The sequence below is a fragment of the Curcuma longa genome, chromosome 14 (genome assembly GCF_044706935.1).
Source record: "Curcuma longa cultivar G26 ecotype Majalengka, Jawa Barat chromosome 14, ITB_CL_G26_1.1, whole genome shotgun sequence".
Lineage (NCBI taxonomy): Eukaryota > Viridiplantae > Streptophyta > Magnoliopsida > Zingiberales > Zingiberaceae > Curcuma > Curcuma longa.
The window spans coordinates 2,067,470-2,092,428 of record NC_133874.1 but is presented as its reverse complement, the minus strand read 5'-3'; the positions used below and the strand labels follow the sequence as shown (position 1 = coordinate 2,092,428).

Below are 24,959 nucleotides of genomic sequence, written 5' to 3'. Positions count from 1 at the left end.
GCTTATTAGTCGATTGAAGTCAAACCTTGACTAGTCTTACGCCTAAGTAAGAGTCTAAATGAATCCCGAAATATAAGTCACTTGACTACAACAACTTACTTAAGAGTTACTATATGCAACTCGACTTCGCCATTGAGGTTGTCTCTTGCTAAGTTACTTACCTCTATGAATGCATTGAGCCAACGCCTCGTGCCTTTTCCCATTCTTCATGCTGCATCTACATAGTTCACCTTCTTTTGGCTTTCGTCAACATTGCAACCTCAATGCTCTTTGTCTCTCGGATGCAGTGAACCAATGACTTGCTCCTCGTCCGATCCTTCACACTTCACATACATAGTATGCCTTTTTTTGGCTTTTGTCAACATTGCAACCTCGATGGTCCTTGTCTTGCGGTCTCTCAGATGCCCATTTCATCCTTCTATGATTTCTACGGAATTCGAACCACTGAGTTGCCAACTTGGCCATGCTAAGTGATGCTCTATGAGTTGCTTCAACACCACCTCAATATTTCTTGTCCAACGGTCCCTCAGTTGCCTCATGCAACCTTCAATTTCTACAGACCTCCAAGCCACTATGCGTGTCGACTTGGCGCGTCATGTCATCATCAAGATCCTCAACCTCAGCATAGTCACGAGCTCTCCAAAACACATCAAAGACACATGTAGACCCAACTCAAACCCTTTACCAAATATATCAAAACAAGATGGTCGAAGATGACCACTTAGGTCATGATTGCACTAACATAGAGCATGTGCAATATTTGCTTAGTTTACTTATGGAAATATGATTGTATGAAAACATGGGTTGGACAAGAATTTGCAATGATAAAAATATGAGTGACATTCTTGATCTCTACTAGATGACGCTAGAAGGAGATTGAGATTTGATATTAATGTCGGTGGACAAGTTGTCTACTTGTGAGAAGTCATCTAGTTTGTGGACTCATGAAGTTGTAGTAGATGATTGTGTTATAATTTAGTAGAAGGTCCAAACTGAACTAAGGAAGAAATGGGCCTTCAAACTGTGTAGTCAAGTTGTAAAAGATGGTATACTCTTTCGAAAGAATAAAAAACTAATGGTTATCTCAAGCAATTCCTTATTTTTCTGTCTTAGTGGGCACAAAGGGATTTTTTCCCCAAAAAAAATAGCTATTTCTCGCTTTAAACAATTGCAAAGGTTGCACTTGGATGACTTCCATGGCTTCCTCCATGATTTTTTCTTAGCTCTAAATCTTTCTTAGCAATTGTTGGTAAATAGTGGTAGATCAGCAGGGACAGTTATAAAAATAATTTTACTGAACATTTGAGCAAATGGAAGATTCTTTGACACACTTAAACTTTGTATCTTCTTTATTGGCTTAACTACATGCTTAGAATTTTAATTTTGTTATTTTATTTTAAAAATAATTGTTTAGCTTTATTTGGAAGTTTGTATAGCATTTAGGTAACCAAGCCATAATTTTGCAGAGAACTATAAAAGATCTCATTGCTGGACCTATGGAAGAGCTTAGGATTGCTTGTATCAAATCATCTTTTTTTTTTAAATAATTTTCCCTTTTGGCAAATTTAGTTGTTTTTTGTCTATATCAATTGGTATTAGAGCCAAAATTTCTGACTTCAATCTCGTTGATATGAGTTCTTGATACTCGTGATTTGGCATCTTTTGCTTCTCCCTACTCATGAACTCCTGTGTCCCATCCGACCATGCAACTATATCCTTCAATGATTTACTTAGTGAGCAATTTCATTGCTTCTCTATCATGACTTAAACACCACTAGTCCAATGCTTGAGCCTCAAGAACCTTTTGCCCATATAAGCCGAAGATCTTTGCCTCAGGCTCTAATAGTGCTCCACTGTCCTCCACCTCAGAGATCGCAGCCCAAGGAACGTGTTCTTGTGCCTCACTAATTTTGTCTTCTGTAGAGGATGCCAAAAGCACCCTCTAACACTCCTCGCTTCCTTCCACTATTGCATCATGGTAGTTGACACATGCTATGGTCATCCTAGCATTAATATAGAGCATTATATCAAGACCGAGCTTCCTCTCTTCTCTCCTTGCCCTTGTGCTATAGAGTACCACTGTCTCCAAGATCCCTAGCCACCATTCCTGCTGCCAATGCCACTTCAGTTCGTTTGAATCCATCAGAGTCCTTGTATTCTCTTTAGATTTGGCCATTGCCTCCTTCAACAATGATGGCTAGAGGAAGCCTCACTGTACCCTGCCTTTCTCCTTCGGCTACCCATGTGCCTAATGGTCAATTTCTAAACATGCTTCTCATATCTAAATTTAGATATTTTATAGATTGATCCACCCACTCTGTAAAATTATAACATGGAGATTTTGACACGTTTGAGGAAGACATCATTTCCTGTCATTAAGACACTTGCGCGACCAACTTCTACAACAGAATAAGCTTATGTTACCCCAATAAATTTATTTTTTGTTTGAAAATTACTTTTGTTTAATTAATTGGTTATCAAATTTTCTGCATTTACCCCTAGTCTTTCTTATAAAATGATAATTTGTTCCTCACTAAAAAAGTCTTTTTGGCTTTTATTTTCTTATCTTACAATGGCTTTGTAGGATAATTTATCCTTGGAAAAAAATCTTCATAGCCTTTTAGGTGTACTCTTGGTTTCATATTTGAACATTTGCCTTAATTCGATGCTGGCTGACAACCTAACGCAACCCTCCTTCTTTATCCGGGCTTGGGACCAGTCATGATGGGTTATTTGTCATGGGCGGAGTTACTCTTGGTTTCATAGTGTTATAAAATTTATAAATCTTGAGAGATATAGATAATAGGAAATGAGATTTTTAAAACAAGATATAATGACTTGGAATACAAGCTTAAAATCCTAAGGACTCAAGTAAACAACTTAGAATTTTTTTTTAAACAAACTATTAGAAAAATAGGTGATATGAATTTTGATTTTTTTTTTCTGAAATATTATTTCAAAAGCATACATCCACACAATTTACATTGTGATCCTTGACCTATAAGTGGCGGTAAGGATGACTATTTTTCAAAACACAACTATAGACACCATGTCAAGTAAGATGAAAGAGAGATACTAGACATGTTAAGGTGGATGCCCATTTTGGTGTAAGGTAGACCTAAATGCATTCTTTGACTCGTCTATATTAAGGATTATTTTGATTGGTATGACATAGCCCTCATTGAACTGAACAAACTTAATTTGCTAAAATAAAGCTCATTAAAGTTACTAAGAAAATTTGGCAGAACATGTAGGCTTATCAAGATCAACGTAAACTAGAACCTCAAAATGAAATGAAACAAGAGGAAGACTAATTAATATGCTGACATAGATATCAATTGTACAATAAGTGGATAAATTTAAAATAATCATCTTAAGTATATTGGAGTGCCAAGAAACTCTATATATGCAATGCGGCTAGTGAAAGTCTTAGAGCTTGCACTTATTCACTTAGGCCCAAAATGTAGAGATTGGTTTTTTCCTAACTCACTAAAAAAAGTCTCTTAAGGAACTTGAACCTACCCTTTTCTCTAGAATTGCACCTTCCTATATAACATTTCAATTAGGAAAACTTGTCAACTCGATTCGTTCTAGAATTATCATCCAATGGAGAAGTTAGAGAGATCTAACTTTAATCTTAACTTGAACCAAAATGTATAGGAATCACATGGCATTGAAATGCCTCTATATTGTCTATAACATAGTTTAAAATCTCGTGCCGTATCAGTCGGCATGAGTGGAATTTATTATTCTGCTTGCCGATCGACATGATATTGACACCAGCACGATCGCGTGAGGCCCCGTGTGAGACCCCACAGTCGCACTAGGCCCCGCACGAGACCTTGTGGCCGCACAGAGGCCTCACGCGAGGCTGCACGAAGCTGTTGATTTTTTTTAAAATTTTTTTCTTTATTTTTATTTTTTAATGATTAATTTTTTCCGCTCTTAACACTTTCTCCTTCCGTATTTTAATTTCTTTTTTTTATTCCTTGTCTCTTTAAACACATGGAAGCAAAATTCTTTGTATTAATTTTTTTCTTATTTCTTTCCTCCTTAAATTAAAATAAAATAAATTTAATTTAATTTATACCTAATTGATCCTAATCATGATGTCTAGACTTTAGTTAATCCTAAATTAATTTTTACTCGATCCTAATTTTTAAAATATTAATTTAACCTAATAGTAGTATTTATAATAATTAACTATTATAATAATATTTTTTAATTAATATATTTTATATTTATAAAGAAGGGGAGCTTTTGCGTAACAGTAAAATTAGTGCCATGTGAATTTGAGATCATAGGTTTGAATAGTGGAAATAACCTTTTGTAAAATGTAAGATAAGGTTGCATACAATAGATCCAATACGGGTAGACTCGTCCTCGGGATTCTGCATTGGCAAGGGCTTTGTGCTCTGGGCATGTTTTTATATTTTATATTAAAAAAGTATTCAAACCGTATTGACATGACATAATACCCAAATCGTATTGTTTCAATCAATCATAAATCGAAACTTTGACACAACTCAAAATTTTAAACTATGGTCTATAGAGCCTAAGCACTTTCCTAAATATAAAATTACATTCTCCTTGGTTCTTGTTGTGAGTAGCAGGGGTAGATAAGTCTTTTCTCCTTATGGTATTAGGGTTATACTGGTTATATAAACCCTGTCTATGTATTCCTTTTTTTGAATAAGACAGTTTTCCATCCTTTCGGCAACCCGATCTTCTGCTCCACCTTGCCTCCTGCTTTGCGGCTCACCTCCTCGCTGCAGCAGCTTCTCGCTTTCCTGCTTCTCAGAAGGGCTCCGCCACCCTGCTCCTGCTTCCCCTTCCCAACTGCAGCTTCTCGTCCTCGTAGCTCCGCCTCTGCAGCACCGGAGAACACCCATCGCGTGCCCTTCTCCACTTCCCGCCGCAGACGTCGCAACCTCCTTTACTGCCTTGCTTCTGCTGCCACTGCCAGCGTCTTCACACAGCCACCAGGACGCAAAATCGGTCGCAAACTCGGCCGTAGCGTCTGGTCTTCTGTTGCGGCAGATCATTAGGGAGCTCGGCGCTTCTTTGTTCCACGCTGCGGCCTCTCGTCGTCATCCGTTTCGGTGACTTTAAGCCCTAGCCTCCTTGCTACCTTGACACCACAATCTTGTTTTATGGCAGACACCTCTGGTGAAACTTCTGGTATTTCTGTAGATCCGGTACAACCTATGACTTCTTCTGGACAGGTACAACCTTTTTTCACAATGTCAGGAAATGGAGGATCCGGTCTTCAGATAACCTCAGAGAAGTTGACAGAGACAAACTATGCATCTTGGGCAGTTGCTGTTGAACTTTATATTGAAGGCCATGATAAACTTGATGTCCTTCATGGTACTAAAGTGAAACCAGATGAAAAAGACCCAAACTTTCGTATTTGGAGGCGTGACAATATTCAACTGATGACTTGGATACTTAATTCCGTCAGTTCTGGCATCAAACAAGTTATTCTTCATAACAAAACCACTTTTGACATGTGGAAGACACTGGAGCAAATGTACGGACGCAAGCATGACATGCTGCGTACTTATCAGCTAAGTAGTCAAATTTTTAAACTTGATCAAGGCTCTATGTCTGTCACAAATTATTTTGCTGTTCTGAAGGGGCTGTGGGATGAGTTTGACTATTACAGGATGGAGAATTGGATTTCCACGGATGATCACCAGAGATATTTAAAGCTTCTGGAGAAGGACAGAATTATTAAATTTCTAGATGGGCTTAATGCAGAGTTTGAGAGTTTAAAAGGACAAATTCTTAGTCTTGATCCTACTCCCTCTCTGGAACAAGTTTATTACAAAGTTCTCAGTGAGGAGGGCAGGAAAAGAACCATGAGCAACAAGGGGATTTCTGCTACCAGCACTCCAATTGGGGATACTTCTGCTCTTGTCAGTTCTACAAACAAGTTCAAGCCTGGGGGAACTAAAGGAAGAGGTGATAAATTTTGTCGGCACTGCAAGAGGACTAATCATGATTCAGATTTTTGTTGGGAGAAATATCCGGAGAAGAAACCTGATAAATTCAAACATGGTGACAAGAAGACCCCTAGTCGTGGAAATGTTGCTGTTAAGAAATTAGTGGAGGGGGAGACTGCTGGTTCCTCTGTGTCTTCTTCTGTTGGGTTGTCCTCTACTGACATTGCTAACCTTCAGCATCTTCTCTCGCGGCTTCAGGCTTCATCTTCTGCCTCTACCCCTCCATCTCAAGCGCATACAGGTATCCGTGGCTTGGGATTGAGTGTTGCTGGTTCAAGCTCTTACAGCCCCTGGGTCATTGACTCAGGAGCTACAGATCATATGACAAACGTTGCTAACTCTTTTATTTCCTACTCTTTGTCCTCTGGGCAAGATAAAGTGACCATTGCAAATGGAACCAAAGCCACTGTTGCTGGCAAAGGTTCCATACAACTGGCAGATCATTTTATCCTATCCTCTGCTCTTCATGTTCCTTCTATTTCTCTTAATTTACTTTCTGTTAGCAGCATTACAAAACAACTTCATTGCTCAGTAACCTTTTTTCCTGATCATTGTGTCTTCCAGGATCTCGAGACCAAGCAAATGATTGGGACTGGCCGTGAAGTAGGAGGTCTTTATTACTATCAGCTTGGAACAGCCTCTGCTCTGAAGTCTACAGCACAGTGTTTGGAGAATAAACATCAAGAAATCCTCTTATGGCATTCACGGTTGGGACATTTATCCTTTAGGTCTTTGAAAGTCTTATTTCCTAGTCTTTTCTCGTCCGTTTCTTTTGAGTCACTTCAGTGTGAAGTCTGTCAGTTATCAAAACATTGTAGAACTCAATTTTCTGAGTCCATAAATAAAAGTTCTTCTCCATTTGATCTTGTTCATTCTGATGTGTGGGGGCCCTCTCCTGTGACTTCTTTGGATGGCTATCGATACTTTCTCTCTTTTATTGATGATTACACCCACTGTACATGACTTTATTTGATGAAAAGCAGGGAAGAAGTTCCTCGACTCATTCAAACTTTTTGTCGAATGGTAGAAACTCAATTTCATACAAAAGTAAAGACTTTACGTTCTGATAATGCTCGTGAGTACTTTGCTCAGTCTCTAAATACTTTCCTTGAGGATTCAGGAATTCTTCATGAGTCATCCTGTCCCTACACACCACAACAGAATGGAGTGGCTGAAAGAAAGAATCGTCATATCCTTGAAACAACCCGTGCACTATTATTTCAACGTCACTTACCCAAATATTTCTGGGCTGATGCTGTCCTTGCCGCTGCCTATATCATCAATAGATTGCCATCCAAAGGTCTCGGGTATCGGTGTCCTCTCACTATTCTTCGTCCAGGCACCACGTTGTTCTCCCTTACACCTCGAGTTTTTGGTTCTCTCTGCTTTATTCATGTTCTTGGTCCCAAGTCCTCAAAACTTGATCCTCGTTCTATACGGGGAGTTTTTCTAGGATATTCCACTTGCCAGAAAGGCTACAAGTGCTTTGATCCTATTACTAGGACGAGATATGTCTTGAAGGATGTTACCTTTTTTGAGTCCGAGTCTTATTATTCTCTTCAGCCTCATCCTCAGGGGGAGAATATTACCTCTTCTGTGTCTCCTTATGTACCTCAAGTGGTCCCATCTCCTATTCCACTGGATGCCATGGAAAATAGAAATGATGTTCCATCACTGGGCTCGCAGTCTTCACAAGAAATTATCACTTACAAGCGACGAAGACACAAGCAAGGACCTACTACTGACCGGCTAGCCGAATCAGATGCTCTGGCTCCTGATTCCTTGGAGCAGTCATTAAATATGAATGAGTTGAACCTTCCTGTTGCTGTTAGGAAGGGGGTCAGGTCATGTACTCAACATCCTATCTCTAATCACGTTTCTTACTCTCGTTTGTCTTCTTCATATCATGCCTTTGTTTCACAGTTATCAAACCATGCTATACCTTCTTCTTATTATGAAGCTGTAAAGGATGCTAGGTGGCTGGAAGCAATGAATGAAGAAATAGAGGCTCTTAACAGGAATGATACTTGGGAATTAGTTGATCCTCCAAAGGGGAAGAACTTGGTTGGTTCTAAATGGGTCTATGCTATCAAGCATAATTCAGAGGGTGAAGTTGTCAGATATAAAGCCAGACTTGTTGCCAAGGGATTCACTCAAACATATGGGGTGGATTACTTGGAGACTTTTGCTCCAGTTGCAAAACTGAATTCGGTCAGAGTAATTCTTTCTCTTGCTGCTCAATATGATTGGCCTCTATTTCAGCTAGATGTTAAAAATGCCTTTTTGAATGGTGATCTTCATGAAGAAGTCTACATGTTGCCACCTCCTGGAATCGAAACAAAAGGAAAAGTTTGCAGGCTAAGAAAAGCTTTGTATGGACTTAAACAATCTCCCAGAGCATGGTTTGATAGGTTTTGTAAAGTCATGATATTGTTTGGCTTTAAACAAGGAAATGCTGATCATACACTTTTTGTTAAAAAGAAAGAGGGCAGAACTACCATTCTCTTGGTTTATGTTGATGATATGATAGTTACAGGTGATGACGAAGTTGAAATTCAGACTCTTAAATCCAAGTTAACATCAGAATTTGAAATTAAAGATCTTGGACTATTGAGGTACTTCCTTGGTATTGAAGTTGCTCGGTCTCAAGAAGGAATTTATATATGTCAGAGAAAGTATGTGTTGGATTTACTCAAGGAGACAGGGAAGTTGGGTTGTCGACCAGCATCTACTCCTATAGAAGTAAATCATGATCTTACTAGTTCTAATGGGGAAGATCTTGCAAGTCTGGAAAAGGAAACGTATCAAAGGTTGGTTGGAAAATTACTATATTTGTCTATGACTAGGCCTGACATCACCTATGCTGTTAGTGTGGTGAGTCAGTACATGCATGCTCCTAAAACTGTCCATATGAAGGCTGTTGACAGGATTTTAAGGTACTTGAAGTCATGTCCTGGAAAAGGCTTATTGTTCAAAGGAGGTGGTAATCTGAAAGTGGAATGTTATTCTGATGCAGATTGGGCTGGTTCTCGAGATGATAGAAGATCCACTTCTGGCTATTGCACTTTTTTGGGAGGAAACCTGGTAACTTGGAGAAGTAAGAAACAAAATGTTTGTGCACGATCTAGTGCTGAAGCAGAATATCGAGCCATGACACATGGTCTTGCAGAAATGTTGTGGTTGTGTTTTTTGTTGGAAGACATGGGATTAAAAGCAGAATTACCCCTCAGGTTATATTGTGACAACCAGGCTGCAATCAATATTGCAAATAATCCAGTACAACATGACCGGACTAAACATATTGAGATTGATCGCCACTTTATTCGGGAGAGACTTGATTCCAGAGAGCTATGTTTGCCTTATGTCAAATCTGAGGACCAACTTGCTGATATGTTTACAAAGGCTATACCCCAAGCTATGTTTAATTCTGTTCTTAGCAAATTGAACATGTTTGATATATATGTTCAACTTGAGGGGGAGTGTTGTGAGAAGCAGGGGTAGATAAGTCTTTTCTTCTTATGGTATTAGGGTTATACTGGTTATATAAACCCTGTCTATGTATTCTTTTTATATCTGAAATAAGATAGTTTTAACACCAAATTGAAATGTATTGTGAAATCTAATTAAAATCGAGTAAATTAATTTAATAAATTTTAATTTCAAAATTTATAAATTTAAAATAGATAATTTATTTTAAATTTTAAAAAATAAATTTAACGAATTATATTTGTTAATTTAACAAATTATTTTATTAAAATAATTATTTTAACAAATTATTTTATTAAAATATATATAAATTTATGTTAAATTTTAAAAATTATGATTAATAAATGATGTTTATTAATTTAATAAATTATTTTATTAAACTAATTATTTTAGTGAATTAAAATTAATGAATTATATTTACTAATTTGAAGAATTATTTTATTAAAATAATTATTTTAATAAATTATTTTATAAATATATATATAAATTTATTTTAAATTTTAAAAAATAAAATTAATAAATTATGTTTATTAATTTAATGAATTATTTTATTAAAAATATATAAATTTATGTTAAATTTTAAAAAATAAATTTAATAAATTACCATAGCACAAATTGCGGAAATATAGGATTTACAGGACCTTGTCAACTACTAGTGATCTCGGACTGAGACACTTTCGAAGACAGTATGGAAACTTACAACTCTCAGACTCTTAGCTACAAGTGTAATGGCTAGTGCTCGGTGGAACTGACTTGCCGTTACACCTACATGCACACACTTATATAGCCTACGGATGACTTCCGGGCTAAGCAAACGTAAGAGATAAGCGAAGGATTGCTTACTCTTCAAGTAAAGATAGATGCGCTGGATAAGTGCGCTAAAAAGTAGTGCGTAGTCACGCTGGAAAAGAAACTTTAAGGACGATTCTTTTGTAGTGGAGTGTAAAGATGGGTCCACCACGTTCCTTTGTTTCAATCATTGTGTCCCGGGAATAAAGTAGATGAATAATCCGGGTCAGTGATTTCCAGATCAGCAAAGCTGGCTGCCATCATCTCCATCTCTGTTAGTGCGCTTATGGAATCTTCTGAGTGCTCCGAAACAGTGGTAAAGTGATGATTCCCATTGCTTAGTGCGCCATTAGATGTTGCGGCCGTCGTTGATGGTGTTTCCTCAATCATTGCTTGTATTGCTGCAAAATGCTGCAACTGCTGGATGTAATCATCTATTAGATCCTTCCAGAACCAGCAATGACAGGTGTTCGTAGCACATCTGTAGAAGCTACGGTTTGGATTTCTACTGGTATGAGACATCAGTAGAGCTGTGTCGCGGTAGCATGCACACTGCAACATAGGTCTAGGAATTTCATTAGTAAAATTAACATTATATGAAATTTTACCCATGCATTTTGTGAGTCGAATGACTGCCTTGTCCGTGGTTTTCTCAAGAACCTCAAAGGTAGCTTTCAGTAGCGCTTTTGTAGTTAAATCATTTTCCTTGAAAACAATCATATGGACGAGCCGTGAAAGTTCATCTGCAAGGACGTTGTCCTTTCCTTCAATATGTTCAAAGTTCACTGAGATTCCAGTGCCAGTGATATAATCAGTGAGGGTTAACCATCTCACTCTTGAAGGCTTGTGGCTCGAGCTGTTCTCGTAGAATTGGACTATTGCTTTACTGTCAGTTCTGATGATCAACTCCTTCTTATCCAAATAATATATTTTGAATTTTTCTAAGGAGAGAATTACAGCTTGTACCTCCGCATCAATTGTTGACTTTATGGGATTGAATCTTCCACTTGCATAGGCACATATCTTCTCTGCAGTTCTAGGAATTCCTTTGCTTTCCTTCCATTTACAAATACCCCCCCAACCATCCATGCATCCATCCGTCTCAAGAATTATTACTGCATGTGCTGGTGGTATTTCCAATTCTGGGAGTTTTTGAACCATCTCCTTAATTGTTTTAACTATCTTCCAATCTTGACAATTCATTCTTCTTTCCCCCTTACCAGATGTCTTCGAATAAAGAGGCCCTAGAATTTTTCCCAAGTTGGGAATATACATCCTGGCATAATTCAAGATACCCAACCATCTTCTCAAAGATTGGGTTGCCGTCAAGGTTTTCTCATCTGTAGAAATAACCTTCTGTATTATGTGAGGTTGCAGTTTTACCTTAGAATCACCTATAGTGACTCCCAAGAAATCCACACTTTTTACCCCAATCTTCATCTTAGTGGGACTCAGAATAAGGCCATGTTTCTCACATACCAAGATAAATTTCTTTAAATGCTCCCGGTGTTCCTCTGCAGTATTAGAGAAGACCAAAATATCATCAATATATACTGCTATAAAGTCTTCCATACCTTTAAAACAGGAATCCATTTTCCTCTGGAAAACCGCTGGTGCATTTTTAAGACCAAATGGCATGACAAGCCATTCATATAAACCGTCAATTGCCCAAAACGCGGTCCACGGTATTGACTCTTCATCCATAGCGACCTGATGGAATCCACTCTTTAAATCAAATTTAGAGTAGATTTTTGAAAAACTTATCTTCGCCACTATAGTGTTTATTCCGGGAAGTGAATACTGGTCTTTTTCAGTGTTATCATTCAAGCGTTTGTAGTTGAAAACTAATCTTTCTTTGCCTCGCCTTTCTTCCCCAGTAATAGGATCAATCTCCGTGCCTGACTCAACCATAATAGCAGTAGTCCTGTGCTTAGAGTTTGATGGACGTATGACCTTCAGATCCAGAAGTTTCTTCACATGTCCAGCCATAGTTTCTTTGAGTTTTGGCGTCACATGTTTTAGGGGCCTGTCTTCAATGATTAGATCAGGATTCTTTATCAAAATTTTACATTTTACCTTGTTCATGGCCCAGTGCCTTAATGGTTCCTCCCCTATGAAGCCCAACTTCTTTAATCGCTCCATCTCCTTTGGACTGATAAATTCTTCATTTACTAATCCTTGCCTTGGCACAGAAGCACATAAGTCATAATATTCACACAGTTCCATATCCAGTTCTTCAAGATATGCAATATCATGTACTTCAGGAGTTGTAACAACAGAAGTAATAAGCTTGTAAAATGTTACCTCTCCTTTTTCTATCCGAATACCTCCTTCCATGGCTCGAATAAAGTTCATACCTATTATAAAGTGAAGTCCTTTATTTAATGTGGGCATGACATATATCCTTGGTAGCCGGAAGTATTGTTCTCCGATTCATATTTTCCCGTCCTTGAGAACCTCCTCAACCCTTGTAGCGCTATTGACGTCCTGTATCATAGTATCAGTTAAAGAGGGTTGTCTGTATTCTCTAGGGATTACCTCCATATTGCAGACACAAACTGCAGCTCCCGTGTCTAGTATAGCATTCAGAGGAATTCTTCTGCTGTTAACTTCTATCTCAACCTTCAAATTTAGCAAATTATTTCTAGGTTGTAATGTAGAAACTGTCAGCTCATCATAGTTTAAAATTGGTAAAGGAATTTGAGCCTTTAACGAAGCAATTTCAGCTTTATCTATCTCAGCCAAACTTCTAAAAAGTTCTACTTCTTTAAGAAAGTTTTGGATTTTTACCTCTTGGTCTTTACTGAGCATACCTAGGAGTTCATTCTCCATTCTTAGTTGCTCTATCTCCTTCTCATCTTCTGAAGGTGTTTCTTGAACAACAATCACCTGCTGTTCCTCCAATTCACGAATTCTTTCCTTCAGACGCTTGTTTTCATCTTCTAGATCAGCCTCTCTTCTGCTTAACCTCTGTAATAGTTCTGATTGCCTGTGGGCTAAGCTTCTCCACTCATCTCTGTGCGTAGGCCTGCTGGGACTCTTTTCTATAGGAATTTTCATCTGAAAGCAGTGTTCTGAGCATAATCCACAAAGAGTAAACTGACACTTTTCACAGTCCATTCTGTTTCCAGGATTGACACTCATTTTGCAATCTTTGCATATTGCTGGATCATTTAAATTATATTTCCAACTGTGCTCGCAGAAATACTCCTTCCTTGAGATTCTAAGCTGCGGTCTCCATTCCGAAATCCCAATTAAATAATCCTCTGGCTCTTCTACTGTCATCATCAGGATATCAAATTCCTCTTTCTTTCTAATTTCTGGCATAGTAAATATCATCTCTCTGTGTATTTCAGAATCAAAAGTTGCAAGCTGGAACCTAGGATCTTCCATATTAAAAGGTAGTGAGGAAGAAGAGCTTAGATCTTCATCAGAAATCTGTTGTTGTAGCTTCCTTCTTGCATTATGAATTGCCAATTCTACCTTCTGTTCTTCTTGCAATCTTAATTTCTTCAGTTGTGGCATGAATCCTTCTAGTGCTGATGGTGCCTTTTCTGTAGCCACATCTCCTCCTGGTAGAAGATATTTTTCCATACATTCTTCGACTGGCATTTCTGGTTGCTTGCCAATCCTGATCTCTTTTCTGAACTCTTTTGCACTTCTGGTTTTTCTCCTTTTTACCAGCTGGTCCAGATCTTCTGATTCTATTATATCTTCTCCTCCTTCTGGAACAGGAATGCCTTCTGGTAATGTTAATTCCAGTCCTTCCAGATTATCAGCAATTGATTCAATATTGGTTGAACCGAAACCCTGATTTCCTCGTTCAGTTTCATCTAATTCTCCAACTTCATAGACTTCCGGAGTAGCAATCCTTTCTACTATCAGCTGAGCTACCCTGTCATGATAATTGATGAAAAAGGAGTTGTTAGAGATATTAGCAATTATTATCTTGATTTCTCCGCGGAAATCCTCATCAATTACTCCCCCATTAACAAGAATACCCTGCAAAGCAGCACTTGATCTTGGAGCCAATCTGCCATATGTACCCTCTGGTAATTGTATGCAGATACCAGTTCTTACCACAGCCTGGGTACCGGGAAGTATTTCCTGATCTTCTACAGCATATAGATCATACCCCGCTGCTCCTTTTGTCTTTCTACTGGGAAGTAAAGTCATATCATGGATTCTCTTTACATAAAGTCTCAAGTATGCAGGCTCTTCCTGCAACATCATAATTTCAAAGTCCTCTGTTGCAATAGGGCAAACATCTTCTCCTTCTGAAATAGAATATATATCTGAAAGATCAGATTCATTAATTCCAACAGAAATAATATCATAGCCCTTTTCAAGATTCAAGGATTCTAGCACAGAAACCCTATGCATCAACTTTTTAGGATTTTTACATTCAGATGCATAATGTCCCTCTTCACCGCAGGCATAGCATCTACAATTCTTTTTCCTAAGGTTCAAATGTTTCTGTTTTGCTATCCTTACATGAGAGGAATGAGGTTTACCTCTATAAGAAGTAGTTTTTCTTGCCCCAAACTACTTCCCATTATTTCTATACACACCATGCACAGGTGTCTTCCCACACATATTCATTCTTTTCATCTGGCTCTGGAAATGCGCCTCCTGACACATTTCTTTTATAAAGTTTCTAGTGAAAACTATACGGCCAGGAACACCGATAGTATTTGTGGGATACTTAATCTTGAAGGCTTTCTCAATTTTGTCACCTAAAGGTCTAGGTAACTTTGTAAAGAACTCAGTGGACAACTCATCAGAGGCCCACATTCTTCCACTTTTAGAAGCAAGGTGAAAGTAATCAACTGTATATCTATGTACTGCAGTATCAGTCATCTCAATACATACCAGGGATTTAAGGGTTTTGTATGCTGCCTCTTGCTCATTTGTTGTACCCATTTGCGGATTCTCCAGGAAGAACATGATCCTAATCTGGTTGAGCACATTCTGGGTACCATTAGAACCAAGAGCCTGAGACTTCATCTGCTCATACTCATTAGTAAATTTCATTCGCCATGTGACGAATGTCTTCTTTTCTGATTCCCCAAGGAGATTTTCAATATACAACATTTTGTCTTCTGGGTTCTCAAAGGGTTTATCCGCAAGATGTAGCAAGACGGAACTCTCCCACCTATCAAATACCTTAGAATCAAAATCTTCAGGCATAACAAATATTGAACCCCTTACAGCGTTGGCTGCCGGTAGTTGATAGAACTCTGAACTGTTGTTCCACCTCCTTGTTCTTACAGTGGGTGGAATTGTTGTGTCAGCTCCCATCCATCCTGTTGATGTTCCAGCTGGTGCATATGCCGGAATATCCATTTCTGTGTCAACAGGTGGCCTATAATTACTGATAGCAGACTCATTTGTTGAGAGAACATGCTCTGCTGCTGCTGCTGCTACAATTCTTTCTGTATTCATCAGTTCAGGATAATCATCATCAAAGTTATTTACCTCAGAATGACTTTCTTCAGGTTCTGATTCAGCTTCATAGTCACTTATCTGGAGGTTAGTCATGAATTCAGAAATAATATCATCAAAGTCTGAATCTTCTTCAAAATTCTCAAAATTCGCAGAAATCTCAAAATTCGCAGAAATCCCCACCATGTCTTCTAGAAAATCATTTTCTAAAGCTGCCATAACAGGATAATCATCAGTTTGGTCATCAGGAATAGTGATAATATTTACCTCCTGTTGGTCTGGCGAGTATGCATCGCTATCATCATCCCAGCCAGTTGGGTTGATAGGGAGATAGTACTCCGGAGGGTGTGAGACTAAATAATCAACATAATAATCAAAGCGCCCACTTGGTTCACCAAGTGTATCCCAAATAGGAATATGCGCCTGTTCGGGTTCATCAATGATGATTAGGTTAACCATGTGTACTTCATCGTCCTCATCATCATCCTTGTTGTAGATTGGAGCCTTACTGGATGATGCTGCCAAGTAATCACCGAAGCGCAAAGATACGCTCCCATCATAGTTAGCAGTAGTTAGCATGGATAAGGGTGTTACCGGGACTGTTACTGAAGATGGTCTTAAATTCCATAATTGAGACTGGAATTTCTTGGTAGAATATTTAGTTGCATCAATAGCTCGTACCCCCTTAGAACGGAGATATTCAGCAACTTTCTCAATCTTGAAGGCGAAGCCTACATTCGGCGTATTGGATAGCCGAGCAGTAATACTTCTTGTAATTAATAAGTTCGCCTCAGCTCCTTCCCAGGAATCATATCCTCGGGTTTTGATGGATAATTGTACATGACGGAAGAAATCCTTGACCGTCATCATGATATCAGACATTATATATACCAATTGGTTGCCTTCTGACAGATCCACTTCAAGGGCTGCAATTATGCCTCTTTCATCGGTACCCCAGCGGGTATCCTTGAACACACATAACGCCATGTTACCAGTAAAGCGTCTATGTAAGATCTGAAATCGTACCTGGAGGACTCCCAGATGGATAAACTCCAGTCTTGCTTGGCTAAGTCTATCATAGGAGTCTTCTGTGATAAAGCTCCTGTCTTGTTGTTCACCGCCAATTACCAGCATACGTTCCTCTGAACGGAACATATATACGCGGTGATGTATTGTATCCCGCCGCGTCATGTATAATACCTCTGCTGGTACAGTTCTGGCCCGTTGTTGCATGGACCTTTGTAGTTCAGTGTCAGGATTCATAAGGAGAGCTAGTGTATGCTCTCTGGGCTGCACACCAACAATCATTCGCCCAATGTTGCTTATTGATCTTCCTAATCGCTGTGCCTCATACCGAGCATGCGCCATGCGTCGGTAATCACGTATCTGGTCCTCCACAAGAGGTGTACCAGGTTCATGTGTAACTATAGTGCCTTCACTTTGATTTACAGCGGGAAGGTTCCTTCTTGAAGACATTTATCCTGTAATCTTTTTCAAGAGTTCAAAAGGATTTTGATAAACTTTTATAGTACCCTTTTGTTGCTGAAATGTTTCACCCTTCTTGGTTAGGTGCAGTCCGTCAAGCTGCCTAACTATTGAGTCAAGCTGTTCTGCTTGTTTAGGCTTTCTTTCTTCAGCTAGCTCCTTCTTTAGGGTTGCTACTTCAGCTCTTAACTGTATTACAGAATATAAAATAGAATTGAGCTGTCGTGTTATAATAGGCAGTGTTACCAGTGGTTCTGATTTCTCAATAAATAGAACACCAGGTGTAGGCCAATCGAACTTTGTTGCCTTTATTGTTTTTTCTTCCAGGTTCATCCGAAGAGAGACTTCTTCAAATGATGGATCAGCTCTTCAAGCTTATCCACCTTCTTTGCAAGCTCTTCTGTTAAGGCTTCCGTTTGTTTCTCTATGAACTTAGGCTGTTCACTTATCTTGATAACAAGCTCTTCAACGTCAGCCTTGGACAACGGTCTCCTTCTTAAATATTCAGCCTTCAGTGACTGAATTTCAACTTTTAATTCCTCCTGGTTTTGTAAGACCAAGTCAAGGCTTTGTTTTTGTGCCTTAACGATCTTTGAGATTTTCTCAAACTTCTGAATTTGCTCTGCTTGTTCCTGCAACTTGTCCCTAAGATTCAAAGTATGCAAGCAGTTCTGTTTAACTAAAGCAAATACGGCTTTGTTTCCTAAATCCACCCGGTAGGATGTAACTAGGAGGTTATGAGCCAAATCTTCCCTTGAAGATGACTCGAGATTCAGGTAGTCTAAGTCTTTCCTGTTATTCCAGGAATTTCGCCAAGAAAGAAATTGTTTTTCAAATTCTGCTAAGTCCTTATTCATAAACTAGCTTAGGTTTCTGGAAATATCAAAAGATATGATTAAAAGAGCAGATCTCAGCTTACCTTTGGCTCGGGTTATTCTAACCTTATAAGTTCGTGTCCTTAGCTGATTACGTCTTACTAGCTACCCTTTTCTCCTTACGGCTTATTTCCTGCTAAACTATTATTAAGAGTGCAACCCTTGGGTACTTCACGCAGTGCCAAATCTTTAGGAGGATATTAGAGGAACTCCTGGGCTGACACGGCCTTCAACGCCCCACCTGGGCTTCTCAGCGGCCTTTAGCAACGCCCACTCCGTCTTCCCAACTCCGATCAAGCAAGATGGCTCATTTTTCCCCAAGAATTACAAACTTAATAGATAATTTTTGCAATATTTCAGCCGGTCCAGAGTATATGAAAAGCTATTCGACTTATCTCAGCTTTGGAAAACAAGAACTTAATAGATTAAAACAGAGCCCTTACCTCAGGAGCTGAAATCTTAAGGGTCTATGAACTTAGGCTGTTCACTTATCTTGATAACAAGCTCTTCAACGTCAGCCTTAACTGAAGAGCTTGCAAAGATGGTGGATAAGCTTGAAGAGCTGATCCATCATTTGAAGAAGTCTCTCTTCGGATGAACCTGGAAGAAGAGACAATAAAGGCAACAAAGTTCGATTGGCCTACACCTGGTGTTCTATTTACTGAGAAATCAGAACCACTGGTAACACTGCCTATTATAACACGACAGCTCAATTCTATTTTATATTCTGTAATACAGTTAAGAGCTGAAGTAGCAACCCTAAAGAAGGAGCTAGCTGAAGAAAGAAAGCCTAAACAAGCAGAACAGCTTGACTCAATAGTTAGGCAGCTTGACGGACTGCACCTAACCAAGAAGGGTGAAACATTTCAGCAACAAAAGGGTACTATAAAAGTTTATCAAAATCCTTTTGAACTCTTGAAAAAGATTACAGGATAAATGTCTTCAAGAAGGAACCTTCCCGCTGTAAATCAAAGTGAAGGCACTATAGTTACACATGAACCTGGTACACCTCTTGTGGAGGACCAGATACGTGATTACCGACGCATGGCGCATGCTCGGTATGAGGCACAGCGATTAGGAAGATCAATAAGCAACATTGGGCGAATGATTGTTGGTGTGCAGCCCAGAGAGCATACACTAGCTCTCCTCATGAATCCTGACACTGAACTACAAAGGTCCATGCAACAACGGGCCAGAACTGTACCAGCAGAGGTATTATACATGACGCGGCGGGATACAATACATCACCGCGTATATATGTTCCGTTCAGAGGAACGTATGCTGGTAATTGGCGGTGAACAACAAGACAGGAGCTTTATCACAGAAGACTCCTATGATAGACTTAGCCAAGCAAGACTGGAGTTTATCCATCTGGGAGTCCTCCAGGTACGATTTCAGATCTTACATAGACGCTTTACTGGTAACATGGCGTTATGTGTGTTCAAGGATACCCGCTGGGGTACCGATGAAAGAGGCATAATTGCAGCCCTTGAAGTGGATCTGTCAGAAGGCAACCAATTGGTATATATAATGTCTGATATCATGATGACGGTCAAGGATTTCTTCCGTCATGTACAATTATCCATCAAAACCCGAGGATATGATTCCTGGGAAGGAGCTGAGGCGAACTTATTAATTACAAGAAGTATTACTGCTCGGCTATCCAATACGCCGAATGTAGGCTTCGCCTTCAAGATTGAGAAAGTTGCTGAATATCTCCGTTCTAAGGGGGTACGAGCTATTGATGCAACTAAATATTCTACCAAGAAATTCCAGTCTCAATTATGGAATTTAAGACCATCTTCAGTAACAGTCCCGGTAACACCCTTATCCATGCTAACTACTGCTAACTATGATGGGAGCGTATCTTTGCGCTTCGGTGATTACTTGGCAGCATCATCCAGTAAGGCTCCAATCTACAACAAGGATGATGATGAGGACGATGAAGTACACATGGTTAACCTAATCATCATTGATGAACCCGAACAGGCGCATATTCCTATTTAGGATACACTTGGTGAACCAAGTGGGCGCTTTGATTATTATGTTGATTATTTAGTCTCACACCCTCCGGAGTACTATCTCCCTATCAACCCAACTGGCTGGGATGATGATAGCGATGCATACTCGCCAGACCAACAGGAGGTAAATATTATCACTATTCCTGTGACCAAACTGATGATTATCCTGTTATGGCAGCTTTAGAAAATGATTTTCTAGAAGACATGGTGGGGATTTCTGCGAATTTTGAGATTTCTGCGAATTTTGAGAATTTTGAAGAAGATTCAGACTTTGATGATATTATTTCTGAATTCATGACTAACCTCCAGATAAGTGACTATGAAGCTGAATCAGAACCTGAAGAAAGTCATTCTGAGGTAAATAACTTTGATGATGATTATCCTGAACTGATGAATACAGAAAGAATTGTAGCAGCAGCAGCAGCAGAGCATGTTCTCTCAACAAATGAGTCTGCTATCAGTAATTATAGGCCACCTGTTGACACAGAAATGGATATTCCGGCATATGCACCAGCTGGAACATCAACAGGATGGATGGGAGCTGACACAACAATTCCACCCACTGTAAGAACAAGGAGGTGGAACAACAGTTCAGAGTTCTATCAACTACCGGCAGCCAACGCTGTAAGGGGTTCAATATTTGTTATGCCTGAAGATTTTGATTCTAAGGTATTTGATAGGTGGGAGAGTTCCGTCTTGCTACATCTTGCGGATAAACCCTTTGAGAACCCAGAAGACAAAATGTTGTATATTGAAAATCTCCTTGGGGAATCAGAAAAGAAGACATTCGTCACATGGCGAATGAAATTTACTAATGAGTATGAGCAGATGAAGTCTCAGGCTCTTGGTTCTAATGGTACCCAGAATGTGCTCAACCAGATTAGGATCATGTTCTTCCTGGAGAATCCGCAAATGGGTACAACAAATGAGCAAGAGGCAGCATACAAAACCCTTAAATCCCTGGTATGTATTGAGATGACTGATACTGCAGTACATAGATATACAGTTGATTACTTTCACCTTGCTTCTAAAAGTGGAAGAATGTGGGCCTCTGATGAGTTGTCCACTGAGTTCTTGACAAAGTTACCTAGACCTTTAGGTGACAAAATTGAGAAAGCCTTCAAGATTAAGTATCCCACAAATACTATCGGTGTTCCTGGCCGTATAGTTTTCACTAGAAACTTTATAAAAGAAATGTGTCAGGAGGCGCATTTCCAGAGCCAGATGAAAAGAATGAATATGTGTGGGAAGACACCTGTGCATGGTGTGTATAGAAATAATGGGAAGTAGTTTGGGGCAAGAAAAACTACTTCTTATAGAGGTAAACCTCATTCCTCTCATGTAAGGATAGCAAAACAGAAACATTTGAACCTTAGGAAAAAGAATTGTAGATGCTATGCCTGCGGTGAAGAGGGACATTATGCATCTGAATGTAAAAATCCTAAAAAGTTGATGCATAGGGTTTCTGTGCTAGAATCCTTGAATCTTGAAAAGGGCTATGATATTATTTCTGTTGGAATTAATGAATCTGATCTTTCAGATATATATTCTATTTCAGAAGGAGAAGATGTTTGCCCTATTGCAACAGAGGACTTTGAAATTATGATGTTGCAGGAAGAGCCTGCATACTTGAGACTTTATGTAAAGAGAATCCATGATATGACTTTACTTCCCAGTAGAAAGACAAAAGGAGCAGCGGGGTATGATCTATATGCTGTAGAAGATCAGGAAATACTTCCCGGTACCCAGGCTGTGGTAAGAACTGGTATCTGCATACAATTACCAGAGGGTACATATGGCAGATTGGCTCCAAGATCAAGTGCTGCTTTGCAGGGTATTCTTGTTAATGGGGGAGTAATTGATGAGGATTTCCGCGGAGAAATCAAGATAATAATTGCTAATATCTCTAACAACTCCTTTTTCATCAATTATCATGACAGGGTAGCTCAGCTGATAGTAGAAAGGATTGCTACTCCGGAAGTCTATGAAGTTGGAGAATTAGATGAAACTGAACGAGGAAATCAGGGTTTCGGTTCAACCAATATTGAATCAATTGCTGATAATCTGGAAGGACTGGAATTAACATTACCAGAAGGCATTCCTGTTCCAGAAGGAGGAGAAGATATAATAGAATCAGAAGATCTGGACCAGCTGGTAAAAAGGAGAAAAACCAGAAGTGCAAAAGAGTTCAGAAAAGAGATCAGGATTGGCAAGCAACCAGAAATGCCAGTCGAAGAATGTATGGAAAAATATCTTCTACCAGGAGGAGATGTGGCTACAGAAAAGGCACCATCAGCACTAGAAGGATTCATGCCACAACTGAAGAAATTAAGATTGCAAGAAGAACAGAAGGTAGAATTGGCAATTCATAATGCAAGAAGGAAGCTACAACAACAGATTTCTGATGAAGATCTAAGCTCTTCTTCCTCACTACCTTTTAATATGGAAGATCCTAGGTTCCAGCTTGCAACTTTTGATTCTGAAATACACAGAGAGATGATATTTACTATGCCAGAAATTAGAAAGAAAGAGGAATTTTGCTCTGCTTGTTCCTGCAACTTGTCCCTAAGATTCAAAGTATGCAAGCAGTTCTGTTTAACTAAAGCAAATACGGCTTTGTTTCCTAAATCCACCCGGTAGGATGTAACTAGGAGGTTATGAGCCAAATCTTCCCTTGAAGATGACTCGAGATTCAGGTAGTCTAAGTCTTTCCTGTTATTCCAGGAATTTCGCCAAGAAAGAAATTGTTTTTCAAATTCTACTAAGTCCTTGTTCATAAACTAGCTTAGGTTTCTGGAAATATCAAAAGATATGATTAAAAGAGCAGATCTCAGCTTACCTTTGGCTCGGGTTATTCTAACCTTATAAGTTCGTGTCCTTAGCTGATTACGTCTTACTAGCTACCCTTTTCTCCTTACGGCTTATTTCCTGCTAAACTATTATTAAGAGTGCAACCCTTGGGTACTTCACGCAGTGCCAAATCTTTAGGAGGATATTAGAGGAACTCCTGGGCTGACACGGCCTTCAACGCCCCACCTGGGCTTCTCAGCGGCCTTTAGCAACGCCCACTCCGTCTTCCCAACTCCGATCAAGCAAGATGGCTCATTTTTCCCCAAGAATTACAAACTTAATAGATAATTTTTGCAATATTTCAGCCGGTCCAGAGTATATGAAAAGCTATTCGACTTATCTCAGCTTTGGAAAACAAGAACTTAATAGATTAAAACAGAGCCCTTACCTTAGGAGCTGAAATCTTAAGGGTTTTACCCCTTCATTTCCATAAAACCAAGCTCTGATTCCAAAAGCACAAATGCGGAAATATAGGATTTACAGGACCTTGTCAACTACTAGTGATCTCGGACTGAGACACTTTCGAAGACAGTATGGAAACTTACAACTCTCAGACTCTTAGCTACAAGTGTAATGGCTAGTGCTCGGTGGAACTGACTTGCCGTTACACCTACATGCACACACTTATATAGCCTACGGATGACTTCCGGGCTAAGCAAACGTAATTATATCTATTAATTTAACAAATTATTTTATTAAAATAATTATTTTAATAAATTATTATATTTAAAATATATAAATTTATTTTAAATTTTAAAAATTATAAATAAATAATATTTGTTTTTTGATATATTATCAATTTATTATAATCATTAATTTTATTAATATTAATATTATTAATTTAATTTAATTTATTTGAATCAAGGGAAATATTGTAAATATTAAACTGATTATGTTTTATTCCCTCCAAATAAATAAGTTGGACTAAACAACATTAGGTTATATTTTATACCCTATAACTTTGGTTATATGATTACTTGGTAATCACATAATCAAGGTTATATATGATAACTTGAACCAAATGCACCCTTAAAGAGTTACCTAAAGAAGTATCATTGTTGTGCGCACAATAGACTTTATTCCTAGATGATAGTTGCCTAAATTTTCACACCTGTTGCATGAATCCCTTGGGATGTAATAAATTAAATAGGAAAATTGAAGGACTTATATAGAAAAGCTTTATTAGAGATAACATAAGTCCTTGTGTTACTAAGATTGTTTGGGATCATCAAAGCGAAAGGTTTCCAACTAGTGTAACAAAAGCCTGTTATTTTTGTTTTTGTTGGAAGATCAAAGTTTATACACAATAAAAATAAATGAAACAATGCCATTAATACTTTTATGAGAGACGCAAAAGATACATGTCGTCTACATTGTCCACTTGACGAACTCTTGCTCTAATATAAAGGTGCTAACTTTCACTGAGAATGAGGTAAGAGATGGTGTTAAAACTTGGCTAGGGTGTTGGTGGTAAGAGATGGTGTTAAAACTTGGCTAGGGTGTTGGTGCTGACGGCATGATGTTAATGTATAAGAGAGAGAGGGCGATAATTTTGGTTCTCATTTAATTAGTTGTGACACACATCATGGTTTAAAGTACCCAGCCGTACTGCTTGATACACACGATTTTTACCGTTTTGACATAGGACAGACATCGACACTTGATCGACACATCATGCATGCGAGGATTTCGCATGCATCATCGCATGCGTTGAATTGCGGCACAATATGCGACACACGATAGAAGGAATCAATTCAATTCCTTCTGTTGATCACAAGATCATGTGATCGATTACTTCTGTCGATCACGAGATCAGGTTAATCAAGAAAAAAAAGTTATATAAACAATGAAGACTTGGAAGTATCAGTGAGAGAGATTAGCCAGAGATAAAGTCAGCGAGAGTGATCAGCAAAGACAACCGACAAGAGATCAGTAGTGATGGCGAGGTGGTGATCATTCTTCTTCGGATAATTTAGTATGATAGTAAATTTTCAATTTAA

The 24,959-nt window shown here is 38.7% G+C and overlaps 1 protein-coding gene across 1 annotated transcript in view; it reads left to right on the top strand.

Annotated features, from left to right (window-relative positions):
• LOC141845188 (poly [ADP-ribose] polymerase 1) overlaps nt 1-24,959 on the top strand; it is a 57,634-nt gene that overhangs the window by 3,574 nt on the left and 29,101 nt on the right. The gene's annotated exons all lie outside the window — the stretch shown is intronic.